The sequence below is a fragment of the Arvicanthis niloticus genome, chromosome 9, assembly GCF_011762505.2.
Source record: "Arvicanthis niloticus isolate mArvNil1 chromosome 9, mArvNil1.pat.X, whole genome shotgun sequence".
In the NCBI taxonomy this organism is placed as follows: Eukaryota; Metazoa; Chordata; class Mammalia; order Rodentia; family Muridae; genus Arvicanthis; species Arvicanthis niloticus.
This window is the reverse complement of record NC_047666.1, coordinates 35742117-35762180: the sequence shown is the minus strand read 5'-3', so window position 1 is coordinate 35762180 and position 20064 is coordinate 35742117. Positions and strand designations below refer to the sequence as shown.

The following is a 20064-nucleotide window of genomic DNA, read 5'->3' as shown; positions in this document are numbered from 1 at the left end:
CAAAAATAAACATTATGTACACACACACACACATATATGCATGTGCATAATTCCGGGTAATTTGCAGGTTTCAGAGAGATGAAGTGTTTGAGAAGGGCTTTGAGGATGACAATACATAAACGTGACAACTGTAATTAAGTGCAAAGTGGGAAAACATTCTTTTCAGCAGCATGAAGCCATCCATGCCCCAGGCAGTGACTCAGATGGACCAGTCACTTTCTAATTAGTTTCTAGTTTGGTGGCCCACTGTTTACTTTTGTATACGGCTTTGTCTCATTGTTTTCCCGAACTAGCAGGATACCATAGATGCACTCTCATCAGCAGAGGTAAATAACAACTCCCCTCCTGTGAATCCCCAAATGAATGCATTTTAGAACCTTTCGGAATAGCCTGAAAATTACAGAGAGACAAAACAGAGGTGACCCGGTATGCATTTGCTATTTGCTATTCGACCATCACTGTTAAAATGCACTGGAAATTTAACTCAAGGGGGAAAAAAATCTAACCATCAAACTTAATGATTCTTCAGAGACTCTCCTTCTCCTGTTCATTTAACCCACACACAGCTCAGCACACACAACATGCTGTGACTTGACAATTACAGGGCTTCCCTCTTTCTTCCTTCCTCCCTTTTCTTTCTTTTTCTTTCCTTCTTTCTTTCTTGTCCCCCCCAGTTAACTTTCTGTAATTCTCAGCATTACTTCCCAAGCTTCTCTCTTTTCTTGGTTGCTCCCTGACAGAGCTCTGCTCTATGGCAGTGTTTTCCCCCCAAATAATGCATCTAGTCTTGCATACTTCTCTGAATATGTAGCAAATCAGCTTTCTGAATCTTAAATCTTACAGAGGCTTTCTTACCTGAAAAATCCAGCCAAGAGCAGGGCACTCTCCTAGTGTTCATTGGAAAGAGCTAACACTTTTTAAAATCCATCTGTGCCACAGTTCTGAGATTTTTTTTTTCAAAGAGAATGCTTCCCAGCAATTCTTTATTAAGAATTGAAGAAAAAAAAAAAAAGGCAAGCTTTATTCTTCCAGTCCTATTTCCACAGTTGTGAAGACGTTGGGTCCGTTCACTGTATTGTCAGAAAAGGAACCAAGGTTTGAGGGGTGGAAACCTTGTCATGTTCACCTTTAAATCATCTCCTGGCGTCACCTCTGTCTGACGAGACCTTTGAAGTGATGGTGAGCTAATGTAGTTTCCTGACGAGAAGCAGTTTATAGCCACGGACAGACCATCCCTACTCCAGTATATTCAGGACAGAGTTAGGCAGCGAAATGTAGGAGCAGGGCTGCTATACCTCCGTAAGTAGCGGGAGTCTGTTTCAATACACCCCTCCTCTCTAAAGTCTCACATGTCTTAAAGTGACATTACCCTCGATTATAGATAAGGTAAATTCTAATGACTGCCCTTAACTCTCTCATGACTCAAGCAGCGCTTTAACATGATATTGCCTGATAGTCTCTGGTGGAGGTTTTGTGGGGTTTTTTGTTTGTTTGTTTGTGTTTTGTTTTGTTTTCTTGTAACATTCTCATGCCAGGGGACTGAGAAGGAAAAGAAAAATGAAAGACAAGAAAGCATCATGAAAAACATATTGATAGTGTTAATAGCTTATAGGCTTCAAACAGTAAATGGGAAAGTGAAGCATGCACCAGGTCTCACCTTCTTCTTGCCAGCCACCTAACCAAACATAGTGTGGCTCATCCTGAATTTTTTTTTTCTCCAGTTAGTTGTTTTGTCAGCTATTTCCTGAAATACAATTTATCTGGAATATAACTGATGTTTATGTTCCTAAGCAAAATAAAAATCTTTGGAGTTAGTTAACATGTTTAATAAGTAGAAATATATCATTGCTGGCACCAGAGACTGAGCTATGAGGAAGAAATATGCTCAAGGTTCTTTGTAAAAAGTATTTTTTGCTCTCTTTAAATAGCATGCTGAGATGGAAAGGGAAAACACTCAGAAGTTCAGTTGCATCTCTAGTACTATGGTGTGAACCCTGGCTTCCCTGGAAATATACTATGATTGTACTTAAACTTCAGAGACACATGGGAGATGACCTACTTTTCCTTTATAGGCTGCTCCGGTGATAATTCTTTGAAATGCTCATTCAATTGCTGCACCAGTCACTTACATCACACCTACTATGTGACAGTTGCTTGGGATAAAGCAGAAAGCAAGACAGTTATGATCCCCAATGTCAAAGGTCACACTGCCTTAAGTCCTCTACATTATTTTCAGAACCGAGATGGTTCTCACAATTTTCTTGCCTTGAAAAACTTCAAAGTTTCTAAGAATTCCTTTGCCTTTTGTGGGCATTATAAAAAAGGCTGAATGCTGGGTGCATCTTTGAGAACAACCTCCTTTCCTGTGCTGTACCAAGAGAAAGAGGGAGACCGTCTTGGTGTTTCATCAATCTTTTCAGCTGCTCTTTCAATGATAACACCCCCTTTCTCCTTCCATTCCTCCGTCCCTCTTTTGATCCCTCTCTCCCTTCTTCCCTCTCTCCATTCCTCCCCTTTTTCCTACCCCCTCCACAAACCAGATTTCAAAAATAACAATCAAGTTAATTAAGAATGGCAGAGTTTTAGTTTGGATTGTATGCTTATTTCTGTGTTCACTGTTGCTGCTGTAATTAATGGGTGTCTGTAGGACATCTATTCTCTTGCTGCAGAATCAAGACAACAATAAAAACAGCCACAGGAACAGAAGTCAGAGTTCATCACACCTTCCCCATGTGTTCACACCGTTCTGAACTCTGTCTGGTAAGACATAATCTAAAGTGTTTTACTAACTCAAGAGGACAGGCATTGTCATCATTTCTATCCCACAAATGAGGAACATGGAGGGAAACTGAGAAAGCAAACAGAACTCTTTTGAGGTGGCAGGCTCCCCATTCAAATGCTTTGTACAAGAGCCAATCTCTTCAGTATTCCAATAAGGAAGTTATGAAAAAAATAATTTTAAAAATCTGCCTTTATATTTTTATCCGTTTTACAGTAAGGCAGTTTCAAAATTTGTTAGTCATTTCCTCTAGAGACACAGCTTATTCTAGACATTTGAAACATTCAGGTGTTCAAGACAGCCCTTGCCCCATGATTTCTGGGGCTTCTGACTTTGGTTTGCAAGTGAGTTTACATTAAAAATAAATTCACGTATGCTAATAAATGCTATCATTTTGAAATACTATAACCTTATATTTTTCATTTCTAGGGATTAAACAAAGGATCAGCCTAGTTGGTAAACTATAATTCAGCTTTAATACAGTTGAAGCATGGACTTGTGAGTCATGTTCAAGGCATTGTAAGAAAATTTTGAGATATATATATGTATATATATGTATATATATGCATATTTATAATATTAGCTATAGCATTCTATACATGTATATGATGAGTGAAATGAATGAAGAATGTCAACATCACTCCATCTATTTCTTTCCAACAGATACTTTACAATCTATTACATCGTAGCCAATGATCATCTCCTTCATAACATTAGCATCAGCAAATACAGTCTGTGCATGTCTGCATATGAGTCTGTGTTACCTTTGTGTGCAGAGGCCAGAGGATGTAAACTATTTTGCTCTGTCACTCTTCACCCTCCACTTTATTCCCTTGAGAGAGGTTCTCAGAGAACCTGCAGCTAGGCTGGTAGCCAGCAAGCCCCAGGGATGCTCCTGTCTCTGCCCTGCACAGCACTAGGACCATAGGCATAAGTGGCTTTTGACACAGGTGATGGGAATTTGAACTCAAATCCTCACAGGAGTGCTTTTCTGCACTAAGCCATCTCCCCAACTTTAAAAAACACAGAGATTCAACTTAATGGAAGCTATCCCCCTGCCTTTTAGGGAGTTGTGCCTTTACATCTTCTGACCATGGTAGGATTGAGATCGTGTACCCTTTTGTTTGGTGGTGGCTCAAAGCTTTAGACATTGAGTGAAGGTGTATCACAATGGGACTGGGGTTTTAATGTTTGGAGAAATACCATGCAGATCTCTGTTGCCTCTGGAGCAGGGACTAGCTGTCTAAACTATCAGCCTAGATCAGATCACGGAGGGACTACATGACAAGAGGCCCTTCCTCTTCCCCTCCCAACACAGGAGGATACACACAGTGAATAGGAAGTAGTTGCCAAAGCAACTGAGACTTGTAACTTTATTATAGCATAAAATTGACAATCCTGATTGATAAAGACTTAAACCTGTATTACTCATTTTCTAATTAAATTGTTTTGTTCCATCCCAAGCTAACCCCAAGGAGACAGCAGTGTGCCATTCAAGCTCCCATCTTCATAGAATCCTCTGTGGTAGGAATTTGTTGGTTGTTGTTTGTCAATGCACTGATAACCACAAAGCATGGAGCATTGGGACTAGAGACCCAGGGGTGCCCCAGTAAGGAGTGATATATAAGTCGATCCCTCATGTGGCTAATGGTGATTGGCCACTGTCATGTTAGCACAATGGTTGTAAGAAAGGGGACTAAAAAGGACTATAAGTTTGTTATTTTTAACTTTCAGTTTCATTAATTAAAAACATTCCAAGTATTGTGGAGGTTCAAATTATGTTCTGGGTCAAATTCCTAAAGATGGATATTTTAAATACTTATGTATATGTATGTATACATATGCAAATGTTTTAAAAACAATATCCTATTCATTAGAATCCCTCCCATGGATAATCAGAAAGAAAGCCTACAGGGACATTGGAGGTAACATTAACGCATCCAGAACATCCAAATATCCCAAACTGTTCAGCGAACTGCCCTGCACTAGGAAAAGTAGGTATGCAGAGGATAGAGGAGGAGAGGACAGATGCTGTAACAGGATGGAAATCTAGGTGGAGGGGGACATCGGTGGAAAAGAGGTGGAGGCTAAGGCACAGAAGGAACCACGTGAACGGAAAACATACAGCATCCAGCCCAGTTGTGCTAATGAATTATTTTACATGAGCATTTTGCCTGCCTGTATGAATGTGTGTGTGTGTGCATATAAACCAAAGTGCAGAAGCCCCAGAAATCATGAGGCAAGGGCTGTCTTGAACACCTAAATGTTTCAAATGTCTAGAATATATATATATGTATATGTATATATATATATATATATGTATATGTATATACATATACATATATATGTATGTATTATACACACACACACACATATATATATTATATATATATATATATATGCATGTATATATATGTATATATATATGCGCCTGGGATTCATAGAAACCAGAGCTGGAGATACAGATGGTTGTGTGTAGACATGTGAGTACTGGGAATAAAGCTCAGGTCCTTTTCAAGATCAGCAGGTGACCTTAGCCTCAGCCCCCCAACAGTCTTTGTAGAGAACCACACCTAAAGTGTAGCATAATACGTTGTTCCGGATGAAACCATAGCTCTAAGTGATGATGAATCGCAATATAAATGTTCCACACAGTGAGCGTGATTAACAAACCTAACCTGGGAAACTCATCCAAGAAACTAAATTCTGTGAAGGGACAATAAGTCCTGGCACATATTTATTGAAAAACAAAAATTTTCCATTTACTTCATTCTACAATTTCTATTTCTGACCATTGGAAATGAAAGCTGTCCTTACCTCAGTTTAAGAACAAGCAAGTTAACAATTCAGCTAATATTAATTCACAAATGTACAGAAGAAAATGTGAGATATGCAGAATTTTATGTCTGCATATTTCTGAGTTAGAAAACAGTGAAAGCCATTTAAATAAATGTCAACTAGAGTAAGAAGCACTCCAAGCCTCAGCTCAGTGCAAAGTCACACGGCTTAGATGTACATTAAATGTTTCCTGAGCTAACACGCTCTGGCTGTGAATCCACAGCTGGCTCTTTTTGGTTTTAATTTTGGTTTTCTTTACTTCATCTTAATTAGTCAGTGAAAATGGTGATAGAAACAAAGGATCATTGAGAAGATTAGTATCTAAATGCCATCAGTACCTCGAAAGCCCATGTTCTCAGTTTGTTCCTTTTTCTCCTCTTTGTTTCTTCTTTTCTTACTCCCTCTCTTTCTTTCTTTTTTTGTCTTCATTTGAAGGATGAAGTCATTGTTGGGACTCCCTACCAGTTAATCTACAACCATTTTAGATCTCCGTTGTGAAAGCATTTTCCTTGCTAAGTCATAATTTCATACTGTCTCTCTCTCCACGAGCCCAATCTCATAAGACACTTGTGTTTTAACATTTTATTTACATAGAGTCCCAGTTATCCATCTATGATGGAGTCCTACTATATGTCACATACAAGAACATAGTAATTGTCCATCTTAGCTTTAAGAACTAAATATGATAATATTTGTCACATACTCTTCCTTAGTTATTGTTATGGTTTAAATGTGTGAGTCTCCCTGCATGAGCTCACATGTTTGAAGACTTGGTCTCCAATCGATGTCATTGTAAAAGTTATAAGAACCTTTAGGAGATGTGCCCTGGCTGAAGGAAGTGTAGTGGTTGCCTTGAATCTTTATTTTTTTTTATTAGATCTTTCATTTACACTTCAGATACCATCCCGTTTCCCCATTCCCCCCCCCTTAGAAAACCCCTATCCCATGCCCCCTTTTCCTTTTTGCATTTATACATAAGAAATGTTAATCATAGGCTTTATAAGTTTGGTATTGTTCAATCAGAGGTGTAACCCACTACCCAACCTAGATATATCAACTATCTTTGACTGGTGGAGATACATGAACATCTGCTTCCCTGTCTCCCCCCTCTATCTCTCTTTCATCACCTAGCTTCTCCTCTCCTTCTTCTTCTCCTCTTCTTACTCCTTTTCTTCCTCTCAGTACTCCTCCCGCCTTGAATCTTTACATACTGGCCCCATTTCCCGTTTACTCCCTGCTTACTGGATAAAGTGTAATGTGACCACCCAACCTCCTGCCTATGCTGCTGTGTTACCTACCACAACGGACTCTATCCCTCTGCAACTGTCAGCTAGAATAAACCCTTTCTCCCACTTGCCCATGCTTCTTGAGGGGGACAGGGTCTCATTATGTCATCCTGGTTAGCCTAAAACTTACTATGTAGACTAGGCTGGCCCTGAACTCACATTGATCCGCCTATGCCTCTCTGCCTCCCAAGTTCTGGGATTAAAGTCATGTGCCAACACAGCTGGTTCCTTAAGTTGCTTTAGTCAGGTTATTCTATCACTGGATAATGAAAATATTATGAACAAAAATTAGGTAAAACAATAGTAGAGTATGCGATCTGACGATGTTGATCCTTGTGTCAATACATTTAGTGGAGAAGGAAGAAAAGATTCCTATACTAGTCTGGGCCTTTACATGCAGTTTCATTTAATACAAAATTGTTAATAGGTGGATATTTTTATTAAAGACACCTAATTTCAGAGAAACTTGATGATGAAAATAATGTCATATCTCTCTCTAGCAAGGCTGAAGAATTATGATTCAGATAATCACTGACTCTTAGAGCCCAGGTGCTAAGCAACCAAATTCTAGGCAAATAACATGAGTAGAAAACAATAAATTTTAACTCATAATTATAATACCATAGGCCTAGTCATAAAAGTGATACAAGTCAGAGAGGAAATATGACTTTTAAGACACAAAGCTACTGAAAGACAGCACTACTTTGACTCTAAGTAAACTTCACAGTGGCCACAATGAAGAAGGGAGCAATTATTCTCTTAAAAAAAATCTACAAACTGAGATTTTTTTAAAGTAAGAAATAAAAAGTAAAATAAAATAAATGAAAATGGTAATAAAAAAATCTATTACTGCTTAGGAACAAATAAAAGATATGAGTAATAAGATCTGGAGAGATGGCTCAGCCGCCAAGAGCACTGACTGCTCTTGCAGAAGTCCCCAGTTTTGTTCTCAGCATCCAATTGCTGGTTTACAACCGTCTGTAACTCCAATTTCAGGGAACATAACTCCCTTTTCTGGCCCCTTCAGGCACCAGGTATGTATATGGTACACATACATGCAAGCAGGCAAAAATACTCAGACATCTAAAAAAAAATAAAATAATCTTTAAAAGTTAAAAAAATATCTATCAGTAATAAAATTATATCCTTGAAGCTAAATTACTTGTTATAAAAATGTCGAGAGTTTATTATTTAGCTCTGAATAGAGAAGGCGAAATTTTCATAATTGTAAGAACAATAAGACAGAAGCATGATTTTCCTGAGGCCTGCTGAAAAGGTAACCTTCATACAGGAGCCTCATTTTTCAACTCCAACAGCCTATTCCTGCAATTACTTTATCAAGTAGGATTCACTGCTCACTGCTTATCGTCTCTGTCTTGTAGGCAGAAGATAAAGAAAGAATGAGGTCGTTTCCTTTGTTCTTCAACTCCTGATTTCTTTATTGTCTTTTTAGGACACAGATAAAGCTTAAATCATAACATCTGCCCACCCTTCTCTCTAAGCAATGTAAAGAGTGTACTGGTAAGCCAGAGACCAGGGGTCACTTCATTATAGGGGTGTGATCATGAGCTATAAGCATATAAGGGTTGTGATAACCATTGCTTTGGTAACTAAAAACAATCCCATAATATTTTGCACTGTAAAATTTTCAGATCCAGAGATGGTGTCGTGGCTCAGAAGGTAAAGTGTTACATTCTGAGGATTTGAATTTGGATCCCTACAACCTATACAAATGCCAGGTGAACACAGCAGACCCCTGTAATTTCAGCACTCAAAAGGCAGAAATAGGGGGTCCCCAGAACAAGTTAGCTGGTCACATTATCTGAAATGTTAAACTCTGCATTTTTTTTCTGAGAGAGGCTGCCTCAGTGTGCAGGGTGAAAAGTATTCAAGGAATGTACTCAGTGTTTGCCTTAAGTCTCCATAGGCACATGTACCTATGTGCAAAAGCACCTGTACAAATAACCCCACACATCTGAACATGTACACACATATATACCATTTGCAGGCACAAGAAAAAATGTTAGTGCTATTTTTCTTCAAAATTATCCCTCAGATTCTTAGTTGATCTGAAATAAAAATCTCCCAGTCCCACTATCATTAAATAAATGATTTTTACTCACTAACTTGAGCCTGACATTACTCTGCCACATCCCTTTCAATGAGTTTCTACATCCAGTTGTTTCTCTCTACTACTTTCTATGACTTCTGCTTCCCAGCGATGCCTCAGATCCACCGATATTTCCTTCTTTCTTCAAACACCATCACCCAAGATTCATACATTATCTTTATCCAGTCCATAGCAGCACATTCCCGTGGAGGTCACTGTCCTGGGAGTGTGCATCTTCCATCAAGATCTCCCTCATTCTGTATGAAACTGGAGCCTGTTCAATACCTATGGTGATCAGGCTACTCTTGCTACTTCGAAAAATTTTAAAGACGTCCTACTGAGATGCAAATAAAGTCCAAATTTCATGACCATGGTGGACAAGGCTGTGCCTGAGCTGTCCCCTGCCTAGACAGTAACACTCACTTCTTATAAATGTATTATAATGGTTCATGCTGCCAGCTTGACAGAGTCTGGAGTCATCAAGGAGACATGCATATCAGAATATCTTTGAGGAACTAACCAGATTAGGTTAGTTGAGGTGGGAAACCCACTCTACACATGGGCAGCGCCGTTACATACTGGAGTTCTGAACTTCATAAAAATGAGAACTCAGGTAGAGTACCATCATTCAATGTTTTCTACTTCCCATAGATGCAATGTGACTTACTGTCTCCAGCTCTTGCTGGTATGATGGACTTCACCCTTGAATCATGAGCCAAAACAAGCTATTCTTTAAGATATTTCTATCAATGATTTACCCTCAAACGATGAAAATTGACTAACACACATGTCTGATGATTCCTTTTCTTGGGAAATTGAATGAGATGGGGAAACTGATCCCCAGAAACTTTCTCTGATGCTTAAAGAAGATCAGGCGATTATACCAGGTGCTCCTGCAGTCTGGAGTACCACCTCTACAGCCTTGACTATCAATGTGAACAGCTATTTCTGAAATTATTTGTTTATTATCTGATTTACTTCCTTGCCAAAATGACCAGAAAACGTGTTTGTTGGCTGCTTCATCCTCAGAACCTAATATACTGCCAGGGATGTAGTACTCATTTAGGTATTTGAAGGAATAAATAAATAATAATGAACAAATCAAGGCCCAACCAATAGTTCACCATCTGGATGTCATGCACAATGAACTATTTTTAATAGGACAATGTCGATGTTTTCATTCTTTCCCCTATCACCTCCATTACACTCTTTGGTGAGCAATGGATTCATTTACATGTGCTAACATAATCAGGGTGGCTGCTTTGCCCTGTGTCAGTTCTCTGCTTTGGTACTAAGTCAAGAAAAGTTGCCCATATATTGTTTAGACCTGTGGTGGTTTGAATGAGAATGGCCTTCATAGACTCATATCTTTGAATACTTGGTCTCTGCTTAATGGAATTGTTTGGAATTGTTTTTTTAGAAGGTGTGGCCTTGTTGGAGGAATTGTGTCTTTGGGGGCAGGCTTTGAGCTTTCAAAGAACTCTTGCCATTCCCTTGTATCCCTTGTATGTGCTTTCTCTCTCTGTGTGTGTGTGTGTGTGTGTCTCTCTCTCTGCTTCTCTCTCTGTCTCTCTCTGTCTCTCTCTGTCTCTCTGTCTCTCTGTCTCTCTCTCTCTCTCTCTCTGTCTCTCTCTCTCTCTCTCTCACACACACACACACACACACACACACACACACACACACATACACTTGTGGATTAAGATGTGAGCTCTCAGCTGTTTCTGCAACCATGACTTGGCTCTATTATCATGGACTTTAAAGCCCTGAGACTGTAAGCCCAATTCAGCACTTTCTTCTACAAGTTGCTCTATTATGAGCTTTGTCACAGCAATACAAATGTAGTTGATACGAATCCTTACAACTAAAATTAAGTTATTTCTTACTGGAAAAAAATTGTTCTCTATTTTCAGCCTTTTATCTCAGGATTTAATATCCAAATATGGCCCAATGCCACATTACACATAAACCCTGAAGAATGAAAAAAATCTACACATAAAGCAAAAGAATATACTTGAGTTGTATTGTATTAAACTTAGAAGAGAGTCCCAAAGTCTCCTAATTTGGTGTCTCTCTTCTGGCAGAACTAAGAAGATATAAGAAAAGGAATAATTATGGAAACACAGAGTATTAACTGGCACAGGCTAGATAGTATGCAAACACAGGTTACCCAGGCTGGGGAAACAGCTCAGATAGTGTTTGCCATAGAAACATGACTACCTTAGTTTGATCCCACAGAATCTACATAAGCTTGACATGGGGGCACACACTTGCACTTGCAGTGCTACAGAGGTGAAAATAGATGGACCATGGTCTAGCCAGTATAGTCCACTTGCTACGTGCCATGCAAATGATAGACCTTGTTTCAAGAAAGAAAGAGGGAGAAGAAGGGAGGGAATCCATAGTATTTCAAAAATAACATCTGAGGTTGTCCTGTGGCCTACACACACACACACACACACACACACACACACACACACACACAACGCTGTTGCTATAAAATGTTCTCTTTCTATACTTACAAATATGGGACCCATTACCCCAGTAGTTGTTAAGCTCTTGAAATGTGGCTAGTACAGCTATGGAAGTCAATTTTAAATTCCATTTAATTTAATTTTAAATTTATTTAAACTTAGCCATGTCAGCTAGTGGCTACTGTATTAGAAAGCATAGCTCTGGCACTCACTGTCAAGGTCAGAGAAAATAAGACCTGTGCCACTGGGTAGCTGGCAGGAAGTTAGAAGGAAGACAATAATTGCTATGGCTTAAATGTCCTCACCAAAGCTCATGTTGAAATAAAGTCCGAGTTTGGATGTATTGAGAGTTGGAATCAGATAGAAGCTTTAAGAGGTTCTGCCCCCATGAATGGGTTAATCCATCCATGGACCAATGAGTTAGTGCATTATCTTGACAGTAGGTTGTTACAAACCCAGCTCCGTCTCTTGTATGTAGCCCTTTCATGATATAATAGCCTCTGACCCTCTGACAGATTTGCACATTCCCCACTAGCAAGAAGACTTTCACCAGATATTGTACCTTGACCTTGAATCAAGCAGCCTCCAGAACTACATGCTGATTAAACCTTTGTTCTTTATAAATTACCCAGTCTACTGTGTTCAGTTATAGGAGCAGCAAGTAGACAAAGACATCAATCTTCTAAGATGCTAATGACACAGAAGAAGGATGTAGGTTGTAAATGATGCTTGCCATTTGCAGAAAAAATAAGAGAGAGAGAGAGAGAAACCACTGAAACAATCTAAACAAGAAAATAATAAGATGTATGTTTTCTTAGTGTTTGACAGCCCACAAGTGAGCCATGTCCAGGTGAGTTTGTTTCTGCAATTTCATTGTGCCACTGAAGGCCTTGATGCCTCCTTTCTAATTGTCTCTTTGCCTTTCAGGATATATGTTCCAAGGTAATCTTCTCATCATAGACACTTCAGGACTGCTAACAGGTGTCTGGGCTCTGTGCTCCCTCGTCCATGACATGAGTTTTGAGCAAGACCAACTATGGCAGATATTCTCAGGTAATTCACCATCTTCCTGTTTGCTGCCAATTATTGATGGCACAGCTTGTGCTTTCCTGGACCTTGCTGGTATAGAGTAGACCTGTGCTTTTCAACAAGGCCACCATTAGTTGCCCATGGCACTTAAATCTATACAGGTGATGGCACCCGTGGCCTCTGCCACATAAACAAAGATATCTCCGTTTTAGCTCATATGGAAAATCACTTCATGTCTCCCGAGCCTAGTTTGAGTCAGTATGCCTCCTTGGGCTGCTGTCTGGACCAGAAGGAAAGATCACTGTGCTAGGCTTAGTGCTGAATAATGCCCCATCCCCCACCCGTAAGCCGAGAGAGAGAGAGAGAGAGAGAGAGAGAGAGAGAGAGAGAGAGAGAGAGAGCGAGAGAGAGAGCGAGCACGGGAAACAATAGAATAACAATGAGAAAGGGAAACAGATATTGAAAAGATGATCCATTTATGATCAAAGCTGTAGTGGTTTTTTTACAGTTTTATATATTTATCATTTCCTACTTACAAAAATACATACTTGTGTTTTTCACTCTTTGGTATCTCTTTAGTTAGAATTGTTTTTCTTTTTTAGTTTTACTGTGATACTTGTGTACCTATATATGATGAATCTCCCCCAACTGCTCTCCCCCCTGTAGCCTCCACCCCCAATTGCTGGTGCTGTTCCTGCCCCTGAATAGTCTTTTTGTCTGAGCTCATGTCATACATTCACATCAATCTAGAAAGGTAGAAAACTCAAGATCTAAATAGAGAATTTGAAGTCATCTCTGATGCACCACCACAAGGTTTGCAGCACTCGCACGCCAGTGTGCATATGCCTAGCACGTTTCTGAGCATAAATATCTACTGGATTTCTTAGTTTTCTAAATACTGAACTGTCAACATTTCCTGTACTGAGCCAGGTATAGAGACTCATTCCTATAATACTAGCACCTAGGTGCAAAGGCAGGAGGATACTAACAATCCTGTGGTCAGCCTGAAATATGTAGTGAGTGCCAAGTGTGCCAGGGGTACACAGTGAGACCCTTTCTTGACAAAAGGGAAAAACACTTCAAATATGTTTTGCAATTCTCCCCTCACCCTCGGATATCACATTTTCCAAATTAGTAATTCTCCCTTCAATGGCGTCTTAACCAACATAAAGGACTTTTCTTTTTCTGAAGAGTCCATACATGTTGGTTATCTCTAATATGGTTGCTCCTATTTTGATGAGATGGAGCCAAAAAAGGAGAAGGTTTCTCTATGGGATCCTACATGATAGGAAAGATTCCATCTCCTTTCCCTTCTTGGGAAGCAATCCTCTTAACTTTTCTTGACTCCCTATGTTCATGTAAGATTTATTTTAAAATAATTTTTCTTCTAAGTTTTTTTTCGATATTAATATGTCTGATTAACTATTCTCTCTGGTCTGGTTTTCATTTTAATGCTAGGAACTAAGGAATTTCCAGTAATAGGACAAATTTGTTAAATGTGTATTTTAACCAAGGTCTCACGCCTGCTAGAGAAACATATCTTTGCCGACCCTCACTACCAGCCCCTTTTTTGGGTCTTCTTCCTTTTGTTTCTTTATTGTTGACCTGGTCAGTAAGACAGTATGATAGAGGTGACCAAAGAGCTCTGGAGCCTGACTATGCTGTTCTCAGGTCCACCTGTATGGGTGTACCCTCTGAGGCCGTGCACAGAGTCAATGGAAGATTCTTATCAGCAGAGTTGGTATACCATAAGCTTTAATCAACTTGTTTGTTTGTTTGTTTTACTTTTTTCTATACTGTAAGATTTTTTTTCCCTCAGACTTTGAAGATGTTTTCGCACTTTCTTTGCAAACTCAATTGTATTTGGAACATTCATACAAGCCCCCTCCTCTATTTTCAACCACTGCCCCATCCACTTTACTACTTTCAACTCAAATTTGCTAGACTTAGTATGTGTAGACCATTTTCCATGGAGTCTCACCTGGTTCTCCAGTCTACCTAGATCCTGATCCTTTCTATCCCTGAGAATCAGTGTTGCTTCTATTTGCAGTAGTGTCTACTGCTCTGTGTCCTGAGTCTGCTGCTCAAATCCATACCGTCAGGGAAATCACTGTGCTTTTCAGCCCCTCAAATGTCTCACATTCTTCTTGATTCAAAGCTTTTTTTCCATTCTGCTGCCTTTCTATCATTCTGTTCTTTACCCAAGTTGGTTTGGATCATCCTGGGTATAGACTTTCTCTGACTCCATCACCTCTTGCTTGTAAACATGCATTACCTTTCCCAAAATGCACAGTGTTAATGATGTCTGAGGTAGGATTCTATTTGTTTTGAGACAATTATCCTACTGTGTAGCACTGACTGCTTTAAATTTCCCTGTCCCTGTGTCCTGGATGCTGGGAGTATTGGAAGTGCCACCAAGTACAGCTATACCTGATTATTTTAAAAACCACAGATCATGGGCTGGAGAGATGGCTTAGTGGTTAAGAGCAGTGACTGTTCTTCCAGAGTCAATTCCCAGCACCCACATGGTGATCATCTGTAATGAGATGTGATACCCCTTTCTGGGTTGTCTGAAAAGAGCTACAGTGTAGCTACAGTGTACTCACATACACAACATAAATAAATAAATAAAGCTTTAAAAACCAAAACCTCACAAATTGCAAGACTTAGAATAAAATGATATTCATCCATAGTTTCAATCTAATATCATTTTCTTCCTCCTTACCCATCATTCATCACTGTCTATTCACTCTTGCCTACTGTCAATAATTTATTTAACTATCCATTCATTCAGCAATATACAGAGACCTAAACTAAGAAACTCATGAAAAGATGGTAGATCATCCTACCCAGGTTCATTACCTCAAATGCTTTCCAAATTCAGGGCTTTGGTAAAATATGAAAGCTCTCTCTTCTGATCATTATTGTTTGCTTGCTGTCTGGCAAGATACCTGGTCCATAGTGGGTACCCAATCAATATTTATAGAAAATATGAATAAATGAATGTGTGAATGAATGAACAAACTCAGTCACTTCTCATTTATTCATGTTTGAGATGTTTTATAAATTCTCAGCAAGATGCTAAGTGAGTGGTTGGCAGTGGGCTGAGCAGGAGGAGGCTGGGAAGAGTTTCAGATGATGTGTCTGTGTGAGCATGGGTGTTTGTGTGGGATGCTGAGACTCAGCGTGCCTAAAAGTGCCTCACTAACCACATCCCAGCACCAGAAGGAAGTGCTCTTCGCCTCCCTTCTCGTTTTCTCTTTCCTATCCTTTCATCTCTTTCTTCTCACATAGCATATTGACAGTGGGCCTTCCCCACTCTTGGTCTCCACCCTCACATACAGCATTTTTTATACTGTAATGGAGAATGTGTGGTACTTGTAATGGTGCCAGCTCAGACAAGAGAATCTAGCCGTTACTAGTTTAGAGCACAGGGAAAGAGAATTGTAAAAAGAAGTCGAGGAAACCTTGGGCTTTGCTCAAGAGGAAGAAATGCCCCTACTTATATTCCATAAGTCAGAGGTCCCTGGGCTTGGCAGTGAATATCAGTAAGGGATGGTGCATTTATGCCTCTATGTCCCAAGATCCCACCCTGAGATCCATCGAATTAGCATCTCTGGATGATAGACTCTGGCAATAGTATTTTTCACAGTTCCCTAGTTAGTTCCAATATGCAGCCAAGTTTGAAAACCACTGTGCTAAAACAAAAACTTATTTTGGTAGATTTTGTGTCACTATGGCAACACCAGAAATACCTGCAATTTCTTGTTAATTACTTGCCAAGTAAAAAACACATTTGCTATGTTTAACAGATGTAAGGTTAGCCCAATGTAGGCATATTTATTGAGTGCTTACTATGTGCTTTGTATGGTAATAGCTCTCATATGAAACTGTTACTTCATTATCATGGTTCCACCCTCCCCCTTTATTTAAATTCACAGAGTAGATGAAGAGTAAGTGTTCCAAGGAGTGTCTATCAGATTCCAATGTTGCTTCCTTTAAATATATCTCTTGTCTTGTTTTTCACTCATGTTAACACAACTTCTCTGTTGAGCAGGCTGTAATTTTAGTAGTCTTTTCTATGCTACATGAAAGACCTATTTCCTGGTCATCATTAGAGATGGGAAACAAAGTCAATTTGGGTCAGCCAAGGTGTGTGGAGATATCTTAGAATATGTCTTTTTCTCACCTAAAACAGCTTTAGGATGTAATTTTCCCTTTGTTTCCAGACATGACAGGCATGTCACTAACAGTCATTTTGAAGGAGTGCTTAGGATGAAATACTAGGAAATGACATTGAACACATGAGGGGAAGGAAGTCCTTTGTTTAGGAAAACCAAGCCAAGTACACACTCAGCACCAGATTTTTCCTATTAGAGATGAAGGCAGTTAGACTTGGGATACTGGTCCTCACCTTCTCTTGTGGTTTGATGACAAACTGTCTATTCTGGCTGGCCCATGAGCTTCCAGGGATTCTCAGGAACCTGCCTTCCATCTCACTGTAGGAGTGCTAAGATGACACATGCCATCACATCTGGCTGTATGTGGATTCCAAACATTTAAACTCGAGTGCTTGCATCTGGACAACAATGTCTTTACCCACTGAACCATCTTTCAGCCTCTGAATGCTCATTATAATAATAACTTAGGTTCCAAAGATCTGATGTGATTTATGCCAGGCAACACAATTTACATGTCCTGAATTATGGAAAGCTGGGCTTTGCTCTCAGGACTCTTCCCTGCCACTCCATTGCTCATCCCAAGCTCCAGAATCATCCCCATTGAGAATATTTGCCTAAGTCTTCCAGTGTGCTAAATTAGTTATAATGGACCATGGTCTTTGAAATGCCTTTAGATTTCCTTAGAAGAGACTCTCTAGAAATAGATATTCTCAGTCCTCTCTCAAAAGACATACCCCAAACCTATGGATACAATTTGATTTTTAGATGTAGACATCGTGAAATAATATGTAAAGCTGTTGAAAATATAGATCACACAGCTCACCCCCAACCAAGAAAAACATTAAAAATTCTCCCCAGCTCAGCTGCTTCGGTACACTTTTACACTACACATGATGTTGCTGAATATATAAAATACTTGGATCTAAATTTAAAAATGCTCCCCCTCCCCTTGATTAACCAGATTGTCCCCTCCCCTATATATAGGAACGCTATGTGCCTGAGCCCACTTGCCATCTGTCATCATATTTTCCAAACTTCTCTTCCACCCCCTCCTCTTACACAATTTTATCACATAAAAATATTAGATTTCAGGGATTTGTATAATTTCATGAAATTTTCTGAGCCAAGTGACAATGGAGGAAGGGCTGGTATATGAAATTGCCTCAGTTTTTCCGTGCCCAGTGCATATCCACAGCACTCATGATACCCTCTAGCAGAGCTTGCATGGCCAAGAATAGCAAGTCAGTTCTCCTCTAGTGTAACATTTCATATTAGTAATTTGGGAGTGTTTCCCACATTACAAAGAAGAATCAGATAATTTTCAGAGGTTTCTGACTCATAGAGCATTATAATGCTTTATTACCCTTGGAGATGTTTAGTGACTTTCCCTACATCATTGGGAAAATGTTCACAAGTCAACTAGAGATTGTCCATTATTGTGTGCCCACTCATGGTTGGAGATATAAGTCTTACTCAGATAAATACATGCTGCCTATATGCTTCTACTGGAGACCTAAGAGCCTACCTTGGAAGCTTCATTTCTATTTCTCACAGGCAAGCATGGGAAGTTGCAGCCAATACTCCTGTCTCTGAGCCACAGGAAATCAATGAGAAGTGTTGATGGAGGTTGGGTCTGATGTAGAAGGCACACAGTGAGTGTGGTGGTTCTCTTACAAAGTTCTCTCCTGTCCTCTATAAGGATTTTGAAAAAAAGGTTTCTAATGAGTATCGGAGCATGACTACTAAGCATTCTACTGTCACCCCTCTGCTCTCTGGGTTAGTGCTCAAAGCCCATTGACCACAGTGCTTTAAAATAGTCTATGACTGAAGGGGCAGTCACATGACTCAAACTTGTCCAATCAGGAATTTCCATGTACTGTCATCAGATAATGGTCCAAATGTGGAAACAAGACCAAAGAAGACCCTTAAGGAGGATGCAATTGAATTTATGAGGCTAGGGATGGAGAGATGGTTCAGAGGTTGAGAGTATTTGTTGCTGTTCCAGAGAACTAAGTTTTGATTCCCAGCAACAACTGCTCTCAACCTCTGAACCATCTCTCCATCCCTAAGGTTTGGATTAAAAAATGGAGTTTGCACACTATGATCTACCTTTCTTCCTGCTAGATATAACAAATCATATAGCCTGCCTAGACAAAGGACCGGAGGAATATGCTTAGAAGGAAAAAAGGTGGAAATAGTTAAACAATATCCTGAATAGTCACCCAAAGGATTATGATTGCGGCTCACGTCTCACATGAGGAAGTACAGTCTGAAAGGATAGTAGGCTTCCTGAAGGCCGGATACTGAGCTGTCTAACCTGAGTCAGCGTGAGCAAGACGCTAAATGCCAAGCTCCTTTATGTCCCACCATGTCAATGTCCTTTCTAATCAGTTTAGCCTTGGATGGTAGGATGGAATTCTAGATTCCATGACAGAGGACAAAGTAAGAGATCTACAACCTTTAGGTTTGATGAGCTGGGAAATGAGAATCTCCTTTGCCTTTTAAATAAATACATCTCCACAATACCACAGTACTGAAGGGTAGTGTGGGTGATAGAGAGTCTTTAGCTAGATTTGGATACAGAGTACATTATAGAATCTCCAATAAGATAATATAAGACAAATAAAAGGAATAAGGGAAGGAAGGAAAGAAGGAAGAGAGAGAGAGGAAGGAAAGGAGGGAGGAAGAGGGGGAGCAGGGGAGGAGGAAGGGAAGAAGAATAAAAGGGAGGGAAGAAGGAAGGAGAGAAAGGAGAGAGGGAGGGGGAAGGAGAGAAGAGGAAGAAAGAAGAGAGGGAAGGATGGAGGAAGGGAGAGAAGGAGGGAGGGATGGAGAGAAGGAGGGAGAGAAGGAGGGAGGGATGGAGGGAGGAGGGAGGAAGGAAATGAGATGAAAAGAGATGGGGAAATCAGTAGTTGGACTCAGATTTTAGACAGAGACCTTCACTATTTTGAGTTCCTTAAGTATAATTCTTTCTTAAAAGGTTCAGGTTCAAATATTTATGAGACAGAGTTACTATTCCTTTTAGGGGCTTGTCAAGTGTAAAAGAGAAGAAAAAATCTGTTTGTGAAGGGAGTTTACAGTACACTTAAAGTTTATTTTAAAAATAAATAGGACTTGATAGATAGGACAATAAAGCACGGGCCCCATCAGTAACCTGCCTGCAGCAGTAACAGAGAGCCTCTGTAGGCTGCCAGGAGCCAGAAATAAGAATGAGCACTTCTTCCCAGCAGAAAGTTCCAGGAATATCCACAAACAAAGGATATTTGGGATATGGCATCTGTAAGCCAAGTGTCTCTCTGTCACATCACAGTTTGTGTGGAACACACCCACAGAGGTAGAGTCACATCTGAATCAGATGTTTCTGGCT

General features: G+C 39.8%; 1 protein-coding gene across 1 annotated transcript in view; it reads right to left on the bottom strand.

Annotated features, from left to right (window-relative positions):
• The window catches only part of Tafa1 (TAFA chemokine like family member 1), a 479506-nt gene extending 478173 nt beyond the window's left edge, over nucleotides 1–1333 (bottom strand). The window contains 1 exon segment of the mRNA XM_034512001.2: nucleotides 856–1333. The gene's annotated coding sequence lies outside the window, so the exon portion shown is untranslated.
• Between the last annotated feature and the right edge of the window lie 18731 nt (nucleotides 1334–20064).